Genomic DNA, 18,968 nt, shown 5'->3' on the forward strand with positions numbered 1-18,968 from the left:
GAAATGATATTTTCTTTAAAAGTAGCAGCTAAACACACTGCGGTAGAAAATATAATCACTTAGAGAAAATTAAAACTACTTTTTAGCAGGTGGCTAAGGAGTATCATCCTAGGAGAAAAGGGAGATTGTTGGCTGAGACTGAACGAAGGGTCTGGCTGAGTTTGAGAGCTGGATGCTAAGAGTCACAGCCTGCAAACAAGCATAGACTGAGTCATAAATCAGTAGATTTCATGAATGGATTGTCATGCTACATAATTCTTCACTACATTTTTTGCTTGTCTCTATTCGGCAAGGCTGAAATTGCTACTCTTGAAAAATAGCTATTCATTTTTCCTTTAAAATTTACATTTTTTGTTTCAGTTATTACCCTTTCCAAGTATATCCTAGTGGAGTATCACTGTCTATATACAGATCATTTCTATTTTGACCTGGACTGTAGAGTGTGATGGTTAAGAACATCAGTTCAAATTGGTTCTGCCATTTACTTGCCCTATGGCAGTTGGTAACATAGATAATTACTTTTATTAGCAGTGTCTTCTTGTGAAAATAAGGATATCAATATCTAGCATGCTAGTTTATTGTAGGATCAAATAAGAATAAGTACAGAAAGTGTGTGCTGTAGTGGCTAATCTATAGTAACATGCAGCTACAGGAAGTAGGAACTATCTATATTACTATAATGAATACTAGCATGATCTCCAATATCGTTTTCTGTTATTTATATTTAACATAGTAGTAAAATGCCTGCTCAACAGTATTACATAGTTAAGCAAGTACTGAATTATATATCAATTGCATTACCAACACTGTTGTGATTTTTGTGATATCCTATCATAAATATTAAATATATTTTAAAATGTTAGCAAGCATATAAATTCTATTCTTGGAAAACTTGTATCTTTTATTCTGCCATTGTGGGCCCCAGGTCTTTGAATGAATCATATGTGTATTAAAGAAAATTTGAGAACCATTGTTCTGAAGCATTCCCCATGGTGGAATATGTGAAACAACATTATATTTGGAATTGGAAAGCCTGAGTATAAATCCTGTCTTGGCTATTGCCAGCTTTGTGTTTTGTAAACCAGTTCAACCTCTTTAAATCTCTCTCGTATTTTTTCTATATAGGAATAATAATTATGGTTTACCTCATAGGGTTTTGTAATCATCCATTTAATTAGAAAAAACATTGTGTACTTTGATACAAAGGCTATTCTTTTTGAAAATCAGCTTGCTGTACTTGGATTAAAAACAAATTACAGGAAGACTGGCTCAGGGTCTAATCTTAAATCCAGTCACTAGTTACATCAGTGTGAGCACATCACAGAATCTATTGATTTTATCTGTAAAATGTACTTATTGTGTTTCCTTTCTGGGTTACTGAGAGGATTAAATGAGATGAATAACTTAACAAAGACTTGCCTCTTCAAAGAACGGCATCTTTGTTATAGTAATTGTTTGTAATGAGGTTGCTGATATTATTACCCACCCTTATACACTTTTTACTGTGCCTTAGTTTGTAAAAATATATACCTAATGTTTGACAATGGCTTGCAATGTCACTTCAGTCATATGTTCCTAGGCAGGTAGAATAAGTTAGTCAATGTCCACCATCTTGTGCTTTACTCCTCATCCCTCTCTTTCACTAACGTAAAATGCAAACCTACACATTGTTCCCATGTATTTAAGGGCAAAATAATTTGGTGTTATCAGTTTAAGGATACCCAATTCTCATAGCTCCATTTTACTTATACTGACTAATTGTGAAAATAACCTTTATGGAATTTATTGGATGTAGTTCAGGTTCATTATTTTTACTCTTTCAACATGCAGCTCTTAAAAGCTAATCTGAAATGTTCGTTACTATCTCCACTAGTGTTGTTTTCTCTTGGATATTCTTTAATTGGAATCCTGGATAGAGATAATAATAGCTTTCTGCTTGAGGCTAAAATTACTCCCTTTTCAGCCTTTTGTGTGAGCTTCTTGCTTCTCATCACAAACCACAATAACATATTTGTGAAATCCACATCATCTTTTGAATAGCTCAACTTGGCAAAAGCATTGCGGGTGTATCTAGAGACTGTCTTCTTTCCTGAGTGGCAGTGCTAAGGTTTAGAATAAGCAAGTATTGCTCTCTCAAGGAAAGCAGAAGTGCTAAAGAGTCCTTATGATCTCAGCAGGAGTGATTTCACTTATAATAAAGGAAATTGCATCCGTTATGGCTTCACATGCTTTGCTACAATTCCTTTAAAGAATATAGCATGTGGAAAAAAGGACTCGACTCTAAAGGAAATTTTTAAAAACCCAGGAAACAACAACAGCATTCCTGTTATTTTTTCCAAGACACAAAATAAAAATTGCACCTTTTTAAATGCCACATTCTGGGTGTTTTTACGTATGGAACATAGTTAATGTACTAGAATACATGAGATACAGGCATTAAGGTCCACTCAGCCAGTGTTATCTGATGGTCTTCATGCAGTTATGGGCCTTTCACATACAACAGTAAGATTTTAGAATTTTTTTTTTAAGCTACTTAGTATCCTGATAGAAAAATAATAAATATTTGCTCCCTGGAGTGTCAATCCCCAGTGCCTATGTGATTAGTGCCTTCTGAAGAGTAACTTCACTGTGCTTATAGATGTGTTGCTAAGTTTTTAATTTAGTAGACAGGCACCTGAAAGTACTGTACTGTATATAGATTATTTGCTCAGAAAAAAAGAAATGTTTAAGTAATGAAGAGCTATAATAAAAGTACTCAGGATAATATTACGCTAAACTAATGGTCATGTTAGGTAGCCTGGTGAAATTTAAACCAGAGTGAGACTGTTAATAGATTTCCGAAGTTAATAGCTTAGCTTCATCCTGATTCTAAGAAAAGGTGTTTCTGTTGAACTGCTATCCCATTTCTGAGGTTTGTGGCATTTATGGTGCTCACAAAACCATAGAACCATAAAATATCAAAGAAGTTTTACAAAATTAGCCTCAAGGAACGATTTAAAATCAGCTGGTTAAATGAAACTGCCTTGGCATTTTTTTTTAAGACACATGGGAGCCAGAGAGGAGGTTAAATGGAGGTTCACTCTGTCTCCTAACTCCCCAAATGTCGTGATTTCATAAGTCATTTCTACCTCTGGGTCCTCAGGTTTTATTCTCCTCGGCATCAGTCTGCTAAAGGAAGTAATTTATTTGAAAAGTACATTTTGAAAGCTACATTTTTGCCTAAATCCTTTACCGTTGCTGCTTGCAGCGAGTCACGGTGACTTCATTTCATTCAACTAGATGAGGAAGCTTCCAGTTGGAGGTGAGGCATTAGAAAAAAATTAACACTCTCATATCTTTGAAAGCATTTCCAGTTCACACTTTTCAGAGGTTTTTTTCTTTTGTTGCTGTTGCTGTAATAGGGATTTGTATATATATATACATACATATATATATATATGTGTATATACATACAATATAGAGTATATGTAATTGATATAGTCCCTATCTGCATTTGCATTACTGAAAAAAAATCTGAAAAGAAAAATTCCATAATGCAAATGTACATCCATTTTACAAAAGATAAGAAGATATTTCAACTTGAAAATGCATACCAGGATTAATTATAAAAGGGGAAAATTGAAATACACTGTCTTACAATAAATAAATTAATAAGCAGACTAGATATATTCAAATGATTATAGGCAGTCATTGCAAACTTTTATAAAGCTTTTAATTGTGGGGAAACACAAATGCAAGATAAAATTTGTTTGTTCAATGTGATGTCAAATTTGTTTATAAATGTGCTTAAAAGTGCGTAAATGTGGTATTGATCACTTCAGTCTTGTAAGAGTTATAAAATTAGTTTTCTTACCTGTATTTTTAGTAATTTCTAAATTTTAAAAATCTTAGAAGATTTTAATTTAAAGAAAGCTCAGAAACAACTATTAAGGGTAAAATGCTAAATTATTTTTGACTCTTTCAGAACATTATTGATGTCCACCAACCATATCATTGGACTAGGAAATTAAGAGTTATGGGTGTTCTGGCCCCATGGCGCAGTGGTTAAGTTCGCATGTTCTGCTTCAGCGGCCCAGGTTGGCCGGTTTGGATCCCGGGTGCGGACATGGCACTGCCTGTAAAGCCATGCTGTGGTAGGCATCCCATATATAAAATAGAGGAAGATGGGCACGGGTGTTAGCTCAGTATCAGTCTTCCTCAGCAAAAGGAGGAGGATTGGCAGCAGATGTTAGCTCAGGGCTAATCTTCCTCAAAAAAAAAAAAAAATGAGTTATGGGTGTTGCCATCTATTAGTTTATTTGAAATTGTCTTTATTGTCATTACATCTTGTTTCCATGATTCTGTACAAATATTATTTAAATTTACTTGCAGTGTTGTTTGAATTAGAGATTAAAACTAGTTAGTATAGTCATGTTTCTATAGTACAACTTTTCTGGTTATACACACACACAAAAATACCTAATGGGAATATCTGATTTATTTTCACATACATATTGTACATACCTGGTGTTGAGGAAGTGTTGCCTGGAGGTTACATAACTTCAAATTTAGTGTAAAACTAATGCAGAATTTTACAGAAATGTTTTGTTTTGTTGGCAGTGGCTGTTTTTCCAGGAGATTGGATTTTGAATTTGTCGTGGAAATTGTACTTTGAAAGGAAATTCCAATACCTAGAAAATAACTGACTCCACATGAGATGTTTATGATTTGGAAACACACTGTTGTATGATTCAGGATTAGGCAGTGATTTACAAAGTAAGTTTTTCAGCTGTTCAAGCAGGAAAGACATACCTTTGCCATCAGACTTTTCAAATGATAAAAATATCATTGAACTGGAATTAAAGAAAATAAAACACCAAGTAAAGTAATCCATGTTTGTAATAAAATACATATTTAAAAAATGTTTTATAGCTATTTCAAGAAGATTTATTCTAATCAAGATTCTTTTCCCATTTTATGGAATATGATGCGGCTTAAGTTGACATCAATGCCTGCAGATCCTATATGGGAGCAGGAGTAGATTTCACTCACTTGAGGTAACTTAAAACTTCTCAATGGTGATATCATGAAAGACAGTTTAAGTTAAAAGCATATTTAATGGCATTTTAAATGTTTTTAGTGCTTTATACTTTGCCTGATTTATATATTATTTAATTCCCAAAACATCTCTTCGATGTTTCACGGCTGGCGTTATTTTTACCATTTTGTCAATGAGGTGTAGAGAGGGTCTCATGTGGCCATTGCATACCATACTCAGAACTTGAATCTGGGCCTTGTGGCTTCAAATGAGGTACATTTCCTTCCTATATGACTAAAATTCTTGATTATTCTTGTGATAATAAACAGTCCATCAGTCACCCTTTGATTTTGTAAATAAGTAATATAAATGGTATGTAGTAGCTACTTATGTATGTGAGAGATAGTCTAATTCATTCCCTCACCTCTAGGAAAGACAACATATGATATTCTTGAAGATACTCTAAGCACATTAACTAGAACAAAAAATGGAATTAATACTTGAATGAATTAATTAAATGAAATGAGTTATCCCATTAGTTAGTGTAGCAAATGGAATTGTCTCACCAAAGTTCCTTTTTTCCTATATTCTTGTTCATTCAGCTAGATATGATGAAGTAAACATTGAGAGCACAGACACCAATTCAAGTTGTTTATACAAAGCTGACCCAGCTGTTCTGTGTAGCAACTACAACTACCATAAATCTCAGGAGGTTCTTCAATAATCATCAGCCTACAGAATGCTGGCTAGAGTTGGGGGATAGCTCTGCAGCTCAGAGAAATTGTTATCCTGCTTTTGAATCCCTGTTTTGATGTCTATTGCTTACAATTGTGTTTGTGTTCCTTGAGATTGCTAGGATTCTTAAACTCCCTTATGTTGCTTATTTTTAAAGCAAAAAAGGGCAACCCAGTATGTATCAGGAAATTAACTTTGGGTGTTAGATGTTTTCTCTGAGAATTTCATACAAATACAAATATTTCAAATTTAGGTAACAGAATTTTTCCACTAAAACAGGATTTCTAAAACTGAGTTTAATAGGACCTGGGTTTCCTGCAATGTTAATAAAGTAGCAAGGTCTTTGGCCAAACCAGTTTACAGAATTATGTCAATAAATATTTTCTTCATGCACATTAGCCTTTTTAAAGATTCTGGGAAGCTGTTCTTCATATAAATCAGTTAAATTTAATCCTTAACCCTCAAATTCATTGTCTATGAATACTCCATTCTGTTTTTTTTTGTTGTTGTTCACAGAATTCCCTTTAGGAACTCCAGAAACCACAGCTGCTTGGATCACGGGTTGGGCAATGCCGCTCCAGCGTTGATTAGAGCACGATATTGCTCTGGATATCAAATTAGAAAATTGCCTTTTCATGGCAGTACTTCTTTTTCATTACAAATGAATTCTTTAAATGTTTATTATATGTGTGTGTGTAAGTGTCTGGGTATCTCCTAATGCCTTTTGCTCTTTTTTTAATTGGGATATAATTGACATGTAAGATTGTATTAGTTTTAGGCGTACAACATAATGATTTGATACGTGTATATATTGTGAAATGATTAACACAATAAGTTTAGTTATCTTCTATCACCACATAGTTACAATTGTTTTTCTTGTGATGAGAACTTTTAAGATCTACTCTCTTCAAAACTTTCAAATATTCAGTACAGTATTTTTTATTATAGTCACCATGCTGTACATTAGATCACCAGAACTTATTTATCTTATAACTGGATGTTTATACTTTCTGATGACCTTCATCTAGTCCCCACCCACTGCTTCTGGTAACCACCAGTCTGTTTTCTGTATCTTTGAGGATTGTGGGTTTTTTTTTTAAAGATTCCACATATAAGTGAGATCATGCAGTATTTGTCTTTCTCTGTCTGACTTATTTTACTTAGCATAATGCCCCCGAGGTCCATCCATGTTGTTGCAAATAGCAGGATTTTGTTCTTTTCTGTGGCTGAATAATATTCCGCTATGTATATATACCACGTTTTCTCTATCCATTCATCTGTTGATGACACTTACGTTGTTTCCACGTCTTGACTGTTGTAATTAATGCTGCAATGAACATGACAGTGCAGATATCTTTTAGAGATAGTGATTTCATTTCCTTCTAATAAATACCCAGAAGTGGAACTGCTGGATCATATTTCTAAATTTTTGTAGAACTTCCATAGTGGCTGCATCAATTTACTTTCCCACCAGCAGTGTACAAGGATTACCTTTTCTCCACATCCTTGCCAACACTTGCTATTTCTTGTCTTTTTTATTACAGCCATTCTAACAGGTGTGAAGTGATGTCTCATTGTGGTTTTCATTTGCATTTCCCTCATGACTAGTGATGTTGAACATCTTTTCATGTGCCCGTAGGTGATATGTGTGTCTTCTTTGGAAACATTTCTATTTGGATGATCTACTCATTTTTAAATCGGACTGTTGGGTGTTTTTTTGCTATTGAGTTGTATGAGTTCTTTATATATTTTGGATAGTGACCCCTTATCAGATATGATTTGCAAATGTTTTCTCCCATTTGTTAGGCTGCCCTTTCATCTTGTTGATGGTTTCCTTTGCTGTACAGAAGATTTAGTTTGATGTAGTCCTACTTGTTACTTTTTCTGCTTTTGGTGTCAAATCCAAAAAATCATTGTCAAAACCAATGTCACAGAGCTTACTATATTTTCTTCTAGGATTTTTATGATTTCAGGTATCACATTCAAGTCTGTAATCCATTTTAAGTTAATTTTTGTGTTTGAGGTAAGATAGTGGTCCAGTTTTATTATTTTGCTTGTGGCTGTATCATTTCCCAGCACCATTTACTGAGAGACTATCCTTTGCCCAATACCCAAATTCTTGGCTTGTTTGTTGTAAATTAATGTACCGTTTATCCATGGCTCCATTTCTGGGCTCTCTATTTCTTTCCATTGATCTATGTGTCTGTTTTTATGCCAATACCATACTGTTTTGACTACTATAGTTTTGTAATCTAGTTTGAAATCAGGAAGTGTGATACCTCCAGCTTTGGTCTTCTCTCTCAGTATTGCTTTGTCTATTTGGTGTCTTTTGTGGTTCCATACAAATTTTAGAATAGTTTTTTCCGTTTCTGTGAAAAATGCCATTGGGATTTTGATATAGATTGCATTAAATCTGTAGATTGCTTTGGGTAGTATGGACACTTTAATAGTATTAATTCATCAGCCCATAAGCATGGAATATCTTTCCATTTATATCTATCTTCTTTCTTTCATTTTTTTCATCAGTATCTTATAGGTTTCAGTGTACAGGTAGTTCACCTTCTTGGTTAAATTTATTCCTAGATATTTTATTCTTTTTGATGCAATTGTAAATGGGATTGTTTTCTTAATTTCTATTTCTGATAGTTTGTAATTGATGTATAAGAACACATCTGATTTTTGTATGTTGATTTTGTATCCTGCAACTTTACTGAGTTTGTGTATTAGTTCTAACAGGTTTTTGGTGGAGTCTTTAGGGTTTTCTATGTATAGATTACCCACAGGGGAATCTTTAGAGTTTTTATATATAATATATCATCTGTAAATGATTCATATAATATCTATATAGATAGACAGATAAAGATACAGATAACTGTAGCAAAAAAGAGGTAGGTTTAATTGGCTCTCCACCTAGGGATCAGCACAGGAAGAACAAGCAAAAATGTCCACCTCTCAGCATTTCTCCAAAAGGGGTTTATCTGCATACTTTAAAAACTGTTGACTGAGGGACAGCCTTCTAACTTAGCTCACATCTAAGGGGCTGGTTGTAATCCTTCCCGGAGACCAGAGAAGGTGGGGGACACATCCACTGCCTCCTCCCTCCAGCTAGCTCCAAAAATAAAACCAGTTGCGAGTATCTCCAGGGGAGGAGCTTGTACATACATCTGGTACTAAAGCTTTTGTCATTGCCACTTGAGGGACAGTCCCTCAGATCACTAGCTCTGATAGCCAACAGGGTTTGCATTCACAAGTCCCACAGGACTGTAGCAGTTCTAATAGGTGCAGAAGCACCACTTCCATGACTGGCTGAGAGTCCAGATTCTAATCAGCCCTACATCAAGGTGCTGACTGTGATTCTCCCTTTTGGGACACTGATGGATCTTAGCATACCCTTTACTACTAGGAGCCTCTAAGAACAAAGGAGGTGGCTTGAATATTTGCAAAAATGTGAGGGACAATTAGGAACTCAGACTAGGGTGATTGATGAGATTCATCTCCACTACAAGACCATTCTGTCAAGACTGGGAGAGGTCTTAGAGATGTTTTCTCTAATGCACAAAACCCAAAACAGATAGTTAAGGAAAATGAAGAAATAGAGGAATATGTTCCAAACAAAGAATAATATAAAACTCCAGAAACAGACCTTAATGAAAGTGAGATAAATGATTTACCTGAGAAAGAGTTCAAATTAATGGTTATAAAGATGCTTACCAAGGTCAGGAGAGCCATGTATAAACAAAGTAGGAATTTCAATACAGAGCTAGAAAATATTTAAAATTACAAAACAGAAATCACAGAGCTGAAGAATACAATAACTGAACTAAAAAATACAATAGTGCAGTTCAACAGCAGACTAGATCAAAAGGAAGAATCAGTGAACTGGAAGACAAGGCAGTGGAATTCATTCCATCAGAGGAGCAAAAAGATAAAAGAATGATTATAGCTTAAGGGACTTATGGGACATAATCAAATGGCCCAATAAACGTATTAAAGGGGTCCCAGAAGGACAAAAGAGAGAGAAAGTGATTGAAAACTTACTAAAAAATAGTGGTTGAAAACTTGCCTAACCTTGGGAAAGAAACAGACATCTAGATGCAGGAAGCCCACAGAGTACCAAACAAGATGAATCTAAAGACCACAAACCCAACACATACTATAATTGTCAAAAGTTACAGACAGAGAATCTTAAAAGCAGCAAGTGAAAAGCAACTTGTTACTTACAAAGGAACTGTCATCAACTATAATAGAATTTTTCACCAGAAACCCTGAAGGCCAAAAGAAAATGGTTTGATATATTCAAAGTACTGAAAAAACTGCCAACGAAGAACTCTACCCAGCAATGTTGTCCTTCAAAATTGAAGAAGCAATAAAGAGTTTTCTAGACAAACAAAAGCTGAAGGAGTTTATCACCATGATACCAGCCTTACAGGAAATATTAACTGGGCTTCAAGTGGAAATGAAAGAACACTAATTAGTAACATGAAACATATGAAAGTATAAAACTCACTGGTAAAGGTAAATATATAGTTAAATTCAAAATACTCTGTCATTGCAATGGTGGTAGGTACATCCCATAAATGTAGTATAAAGTTTTAATAAGTATTTAAAAATAACTATAATTTCAATAATTTGTTAATGGATACAAAGTATAAAAAGAGGAAAATTGTGACATCAAAAACATAAGATGGGGATATGTAAAAATGTATAGTTTAGTATGTGTTGTCAGCTTAAACTACACTGTTACATCTATAAGATTTTCTATGTAAACCTCATGGTAATGACAAGACAAAAACCTACAGTGGATTCACAGAAGATAAATAAAAAGGAATCAAAGCCTACCACTACTTAAAATTATCAAATCACAAAAGAAGAGAACAAGAGAGGAAGTAAGGAACAGTGAACTATTAAAACAACCAGGAAACAATTAATAAAATGGCAATAGTATGTACAAACCTACCAATAACTACTTTAAATGTAAAAGGACTAAATTCTCCAAAAACTACAGAGGGGCTGAATAGATAAAAAAAAACAAGTCCCAATTATATGCTGCCTACAAGAGACTCACTTCAGCTTTAAGGACACACATAGACTGAAAGAGAGGGGATGGAAAAAGATATTTCATGCAAATAGAAACCAAAAGAAAGCAGGAGCAGGCATACTAATATTAGACAAAACGGACTTTAAGCCAAAGAATGTAACAACAGGAATTGTCATTATATAGTGATAAAGAGGTTAATTCATCAAAAGGATATAATGCTTGTAAATATTTATGCATCCAATATAGGAGCATCTAAATATATAAAGCAAATATTAACAGATCTGTAGGGAGAAATAGACAGCAATAGAGTAATAGCAGGGGACTTCAATACTCCAATTTCAACAATGGATAGATTATCCAGACAGAAATAAATAAGGAAACATTGTATTTAAACTATACTTTAGACCAGAAGGACTTAACAGACATACACAGAACATTCCATCCAACAGCAGCAGAATACACATTTTTCTCGAAGACACATGGAACATTCTCTAGGATAGATCACGTTAGGCCACAGAACAAGTCTTAATAAATTTAAGAATGAAATCATACTAAGTATCTTTTCTAATCACAGTGGTAGGACACTAGAAATCAATTTCATGAAGAAAACATGAAAATTCACAAATATGTAGAGATTAAACAACATGCTCCTGAACAACCAATGGGTCAAAGAAGAAATCAGAAGAGAAAGCAAAAAAGTACCTTAAAGCAAATGGAAACATAACGTGCCAAATATGGAATGGAGCAAAAGTAGTTCTAAGAGGAAAGTTTATAGTGATAAATGCCGACACCAATAAACAAGAAATATCTCTAATAAACAACCTAGCTTTTACACCTCAGGGAACTAGAAAGACAAAGGAAGCCCAAAGTTTGTAGAAGGATGGAAATAACAAAGAGCAGAAATAAATGAAATAGAAACTAAAAAGCAATAGAAAAGATCAATGAAACTAAGAGCTGGGTTTTTTGTAAAGATAATAAAAATAGACAAACCTTTAGCTAGACTTAACAAGGAAAAAGTGAGAGGACTCTAATAAAATTATAAATGAAAAAGGAGACATTACAGCTGATACCATAGAAATGCGAAGGATCAGAAGAGTCTAGTATTAATAGAAACATGCAATCTACCAAACTGACTGTAAAAACTTATTTACATACCAAAATATTTTATGTGCAATAAGAACAAACGTTGTAGTTTATAGTCTTTAAAGAATTGCTGGCATTTTGGATAGAATTAACAGGACTTGTAACCTTTGGCTAAGGCAAAACTTAAATGATTAGATACAAAACCTTCTTTTCAAAAAGACTTTGCAAGATTTCCAAGTTGTATAATTACAACCAATCTAATCTACGACTGCTAGAGCCTGGTTGTTATTAATAATAGTGGAAAGGTGTGATCTTTTAAGCAAATATGATCAGCAAATTAGAATAAAATTATGAACATTATTTTTTCATAATGCAGTTTGCTTTAAGTGATTCATGCCCATGAATACTTAATTACAGACAAAACAGAAGGCAATGATTTCAGCAGCAATAGGAATTTCTAGACTACACGTAAATGGAAAGATTTTATGTAATTGAAAAGGATTGAAATGTGCATCTAAATTTAGAGTGTATTTAGATATATGTTGGCATGCATTTCTAATTAGTTGACCTTTCATCTCATATTTCTATAAGCACAATCATTAAAACATACTTATTATTATACGCTTTTTGGAGGAGGAATATTAATAGTTGCCTTTCCTCTAGAATTTGAATTTCTTGAGAGGGCCATGAATTTTCCATCTCTGTATGTCTATTGTCAGAAAGAATGCATGAAGTATTGATTCTTTAAAAACATGCTAAGTAAATGAGAAATATTAACAGCTACATGTTTTTACTTATTACTATATTCCTGGAGCCATTTTTTAAAAAATGAGGCATCAAATGTATTTCAATTTTTGCGAGCTACAATTTAATTATCTGTAAAATGAAGCTGTAGAAAAAAATGATGTAAAAATGTCCCGCCCAGTTATCTTCTGAATATTGCAGAGCGGCAATATCCACTCCAGAGTAAAATGACTCTTCCTGACAAAATTTTTCACTTTATTGGTAACTTACAATTGTTGAAGCACATTCATATTCATTGTCTCATTAAATCTCTACATCAAACCTATGAGGTAGATTTTATTACTTGCTCTTAGTTTGGAATGACTGGGATTGAAAGATACTTGGCTTGACCAAGGTCATCCACCAAGTGAGTACAAGATAATTAAATTAAATATTGTTTTATTAAGTTCCAGACCAGTTCTCTTGCTATTATACTAATTACTTTCCTTGTTTTTATTTCCTGGTTTTGAATTAAATTTGTGTACAATATTTTGCACTGTCCTATATGTGCTTAAATTCTCTGGCTATTTCATGTACATCCAGTTTATTTCCTCAATCAACATTAAGTATCTTGTGAATAGGGACAATTTCTCTTCTTTGTGTACTTGTATATATGTCTGTATTTCCTAGTTTACTTCTTATACTGCTTTGCCCACGGTAGGTACCTAATAGAGGTTTGCTGCATTAATGTCTGATGAAACTGCTACTCTTATTTGATCACTTTTATGTGTAAAAACAGGTTTGCTTGAAAAGTTTTCACGAATTAAGGAGGTTAAAACACTTAAATATGTAAAAGAACAATTTGTCTTGAAAAATATCCGGTGGGTTACAGTTCCTTATGAGGTGGTTAGATCAATCTGGATTCAGCTCTGGTAGGACATGCATTTTCGAACTAGTCAGGCTATTTCACTTATTTTCACTGCCTGGAATTTGATAGGATCTTTTAGTCTTCTCAGAGCTTTAATGGTATTCATGGAAAAGCAGACTGAATTTTTTAAAGCAAATGAGGTGTCAGCTTCCTTAGTGACTCATTTTCTCTTTTGTCCATCACTATTTTCCCTTCTCTGCCTCTGAGACAATATAGAGTAACCAAAGGATAAGAGGCTATTATCAAGATAGCATTTGGGAACCTCGCTAAAACACTACTAAAAATCAAAACCAAGACTTAACGTTACTTTTAACAACTACTTAATATTTTCCTCAATTTCTAATTTATATCACGTACTTTACCTCACAGAAAGATCTCCTGTTTATACCAGCATTCATCAGATCATCTTTCTGCTCTTTTAACACTCTGCCATTTTCGCTCTTCTAATGCCCTGGGGAAATAGATTTTAGGGTCTAGACGCTGTGAATAGGCAGACTGAGCCTCTGCCTACTAACACTAATTTGAAGTTTTCCAAAAGTCTGCTTAAAAGAAATAGAGCTTCTCTTGGGCTAGTGTTATCTGAATTTTTTATATTTTATTTTACCGTTATTTTGAGTAAGCTCCTTATTAAAATGCAAATACAGTGACTTGAAGTAACGTATTAATCTATTTGTATATTAGCACATAAGAACCACCAACAAATGAGCAGGATCGCATGGAACGAATGTTGATGCCTTACATGGTTTGTCTCCCAGCAAAGGTCCACTATAGGGCACAATTTTGAAAAGAAAGAGGAAGGGCAGCATGGAATTGGGGTGCCACAGGCCATAATCAGGCCTTCTCTTCACTTGCTTACTCAGGTGTAAATATTTTGACATCCACCAGATCTTCCGCATTGAGGATTTACGAGTCTTGGCATTGACTCTGTTAGTAATTGCAAAGGCTCATGATCTGTAGAAATTTGTAATTTTTCTGAGGCACAACTTTAAATAGCATATTTTATGACTGAGGGGACAAGTGAAACACCTGTTTGTTAAAGGGGTCACTTGTCTGATGAGGGAGTATCTCTTATGATCAAAAATCCAGTCTCTTTTGTGTTATTTTGTAGTTTCTATTTCCATTTAAGCTCATTTTGTATTTCTTAATTTCCTAGCAAGTTTAGATTTTTAGAGGGTAAATATTTTATTATGTATTTCTAATCTTATTTGACTATGATTATAGAAAATGGTTTGTATTATCTATAATTTTGATGCTTTATGTTCTCTATCTGTCTTTCTACAGGAACACACACAAGCACATATAAACAATGTATTTTGAGTTTATAAATCTTATTATGCAGGTCCTTCTTGTCATTGGTCTTTTTATCTATTGAACTGATACATTTCTGTGAGAGAATTACTTATGTAATACTTCTCATTAAATTGTATTGTTATCAAGCAAGCTATCTTTTACTCTCCTTCCTGTCTATCTAGTTTCTCCTTAATGGCTTTTGTATACATAGATTTGGGACTTTCTTCATCCCAAGAATAGATTAGTCTGTTACTTATCTATTCTTTACCTCTCCTGCATTTGATTGATTTTCGTCTGTAGCTTCTACTATCTTAGTGTTGGATCCTCTGGAGCTATCCTCCAGTTTTGTTTTTTCGTATTCCTTGCAACTTCCAAACATTTATACTTTTCCCCCATTGCTTTGAGATGTTTTCTAAACTTGATCTTTCAGTCTGTAAATACAAGTTTGAAGAATGTTTAGGTCCTTCATTTCCTCTACTACGTTGTTTTTTTGTGACATGACATATTTTATCCTTAGTAAATCTTATTTGAACTACTTATATCTCCTAATTACTCTTATTATCTTTATCCAGTTTTGCCCCCCATCAGCTCTAGTCCTTTAGGACTATGCTCATTTTATTCGTACTGCCTTTTCTCTCTGTCTGGTGGATGGAGAAACTTTAATGGCTATACTCTGCTTTTCTTAGTCCACCAAGCCAGCTCAAAGTCAGAGATGGTTATTGGACTCTGTGTTTGGTAGAAGACAATACAGTGGTTCCCCTAGCTGACTAGTGAGTAGAAACAGACAACTCCTGCTGAGAAGTCTGAAAGAGCCTTCCTGGCACTTGGGTCTTCTAATATCCTCTCAGCCTCAGAGAAGGGATATTCAGGCTACTGTATCAGTTTCTTCATCTATATGGGGCTAGGGACATCAGACACATTAGGCAAAAAGGATGAAGACTTCGCCTTGCAGGTTCCCAGATCATTGAAGTTTATTTCTACACAGACTCACTCCATTTCTTATGCCCTGTGGCTCTATCTTGGTTCTGGTGCTGACACAAAACACGGTGGTGAAAACCTGACACAAGATTTCCCTACTGGGTCTCTTGCAGACTGAGGCTTCACTAGTACTCAGCTGGCAGTGAGCCCAGGCAGCAATTTTGCCCAGAGAGGAAAGTAAATTGGAGTTGGGAGGGGTTGAGAAGAGAGCTGCATTATGGTCAGGCCCTATTTTGGATGCTGCTGCCACAACAGCAAATGAGGAAGGCATAGGTCTGACTCCTTTGTTCTGGTTGGGAGAGAAAAAAAAGTAAGCTCACATGTGAAAAAAATAGTTAATCCCAGATAGTGATGTTTTATGAAGATAAAAAAGAATAAGTGATAGAAGATCCTTGGGAGATTTCAGAGTTACATATGATTGGATAGCGAGGGAAAAGATCTGAAATAGTTAATAAGCTGATGACTGAATGGGAAACGCTGGATGTGCAAAATTCTGAGATTAAATGTTCAAGGCAAAAGAAACAACAATGGCAAGAGCCCCCAAATAAAATTGGACTTGATGTGTTAGAAGAACAGAAAGATGGCCAGTGGAGCTGAAACAGTGCTCCGAGCACGGTGATTGGTACAGATAAATGCAATACTACCTCAAAAAAGGATAAAAATTTTCTTTCTATGTCCAACAGTATCCCTAAAGTCCATTTCCAGTGTTGGCTTTAATATTAAATAAAGGCAAGATTTCTTAAACAGAAAGAAAATATTAGCTTAAGTATATAGAATATTAAGAAATCCACCATATAAGTATAAAAATGTTTAAAAATATGAAAAGGTAATTTGTGAAACTATTTCAAATAGTTATTTGAATTTGAATATGAATATTCAATGAATTTGAATTGAATTCAAATATTCCATTTAAATTTGAATATTCAATGAATACTATTATTTGAATAGTATTTATAGTACTATTTCTAATTATTTGCAAAAAAAGAAGGTTTTCATTGGTGAAGATATATACCACAAATTCAATTAACATATCAGTAAATATGCAAAGATCTTTGGATATAAATGTGTCAGTCCTCAGGATCTATTATACTTACAGTTCCTTAAATATTGGGCAATTTCATACTTTCTATCCCATTTTCATGTTATTCGTTTTGATTGGTAAACACTGTTTTTATTTTCATCTTCCTCAAGAATAAATCACAGGACTAAAGACCAAAATGGAGATTTAAGAGAACTCAGCCTCTGTCTAAGTTAAACAGCTGTCCACACAGAAACACAGCTTGGCAGAGCTCTGAAGTCCACTTAAGAAACTTTAGCAACACAATGAAATGAAAATCTGAGGATAACTGCACAAGAAGAGAAGGAAGACAGCTTCCTCTTGCCTACATCATCCCCTCCCCCAAGCCGGCACTGCTCAGCACCAAGAGGGAACTGGGAGAAAGAGTTCCCTGTTCCAAGAAAGGAGGAGCAGGGTGAGCAACTAGCTTCCCCAACCTTTTGGAACACATGAAGATCTTGCTTCAGTTTCATACCACCCAGACCATCAAAGCTAAAATGTACACAGATGACTAAGTACAAGGAAAAACAGCAGTGGCTTCCAACAGCAGCCATGTAGCAGGAGCGATGGTCAATCACAGCAGATTTGACCATTGAAGAAACTAACTGCCACCACAGACGTCCATCACATTTTACCAGCTTTCAACCCCCACAGGTATTTGCATTTGCTGACACCAGTAGCCTCGTTTCTCCCCACTGCTTCCCCATATCCCCTCACCATACCTTGGCAACAGGGCCAGCAGCCAGCCTAGGCCTCCATGGCTATGTGACTACAGGATGCCAGCCTAACCCCACACTGCTGACCCCCACAGCACTGTACCTGTGCTTGGAACAAGCCCCTCCAGCTGTGAACATGAACTAAGCCAACTGACACCCATTGCTGGCCTCCACTGTGGTGCTCAAGTCCAGGAGAAGAAACTGTCAAACTACAGGAGAGCATGCCAACAGCTAGGGCCCCTGCAGCTGGCCACAGCCTTTGCTGCATGCCCTGGTCTCCACCATTACATGGTTAACTTCAGCTGTCCCCCATAGCTGAGTGTGTGCACACCATCAACCCAACCACCACCACTGCCTACCCTTGTCCTTAGCTTCTAAACTGGTAGGTACCAGTGATAGCCACAACAGACCTTGTAGCCACTGTGGACCCCCTAGAGTGCCCACCAAGGGACACACATTTATTGATGATGTGAACCACAGAGGCTTAAGCTGAAGGACCATCACAAACCACTGGATTTAATGCCACCACACACCCTGGCCCTTGGAGCCCTGCACTACCAGACCCAAGGTGATAGCATGCCTTATTCACAGGTGAAAGTCTTCCTTTATCAAAGTTAGCCCCTAAATTCTGGAAGAAGTGACTCTTTCTTCAAATGTACAGATACCTGTGCAAAGCTACAGGGGTCATAAAGATTCAGAGAAACATGTCTCAACAAAAGGAATATAGTAAACCTCCAGTAAATGGCAGCAAAGACATAGGGACCCAGGAGTTGCCCAACAAAGAATTCAAATAATTGTTATAAAGATGCTTAGAGAGCTACAAGAGAACTCAGATAAACAATTTAATGTAATCAGAAAAACAGCACATGAACAAAGTGAAAAGTTCAACAAAGAGATAAAAAAGTAGCAAACAGAAACTTTAGAGCTCAAGAATACAATAGGTGAACTGAAGAATCCAAGAGCTTCAATAGCAGACATGACAAAACAGAAGAGAAAGTCAGTGAGCTATAAGATAGACCAATTAAAATACTCAAATCAGAAGAGCCAACAAATGAAAAGAAAGAAAGAAAGAAAAGAAAGCCTACAGATACTTATAAGACATCATCAAGATAAATGATGTACACATCATTGGAGTCCTGGAAGGAGAAAGGGGTAGAAAACTTTTTGAAAGAAATAATGTCTGAGAAGTTCCCAAACCTGGAGAAAGATTTGGACATGCAAGTGCAGGACAAACATGAGTTTGGAGGAAGAGGAAAGGGAGGGATGGCTCTGAGGTACCCTGCTCCCCAGAGCCAATGCTGCAATGTGTGGGGATTGTGGCAGATAGAGTGATTACCTCTTTGGCAGAGGAAGTGCAAAGTGAAAGTGTTACATGGTAATCTGCCTGGCTGTGCAGGTTACAG

This window comes from Equus quagga, chromosome 6, assembly GCF_021613505.1.
Source record: "Equus quagga isolate Etosha38 chromosome 6, UCLA_HA_Equagga_1.0, whole genome shotgun sequence".
NCBI classification, from domain to species: domain Eukaryota; kingdom Metazoa; phylum Chordata; class Mammalia; order Perissodactyla; family Equidae; genus Equus; species Equus quagga.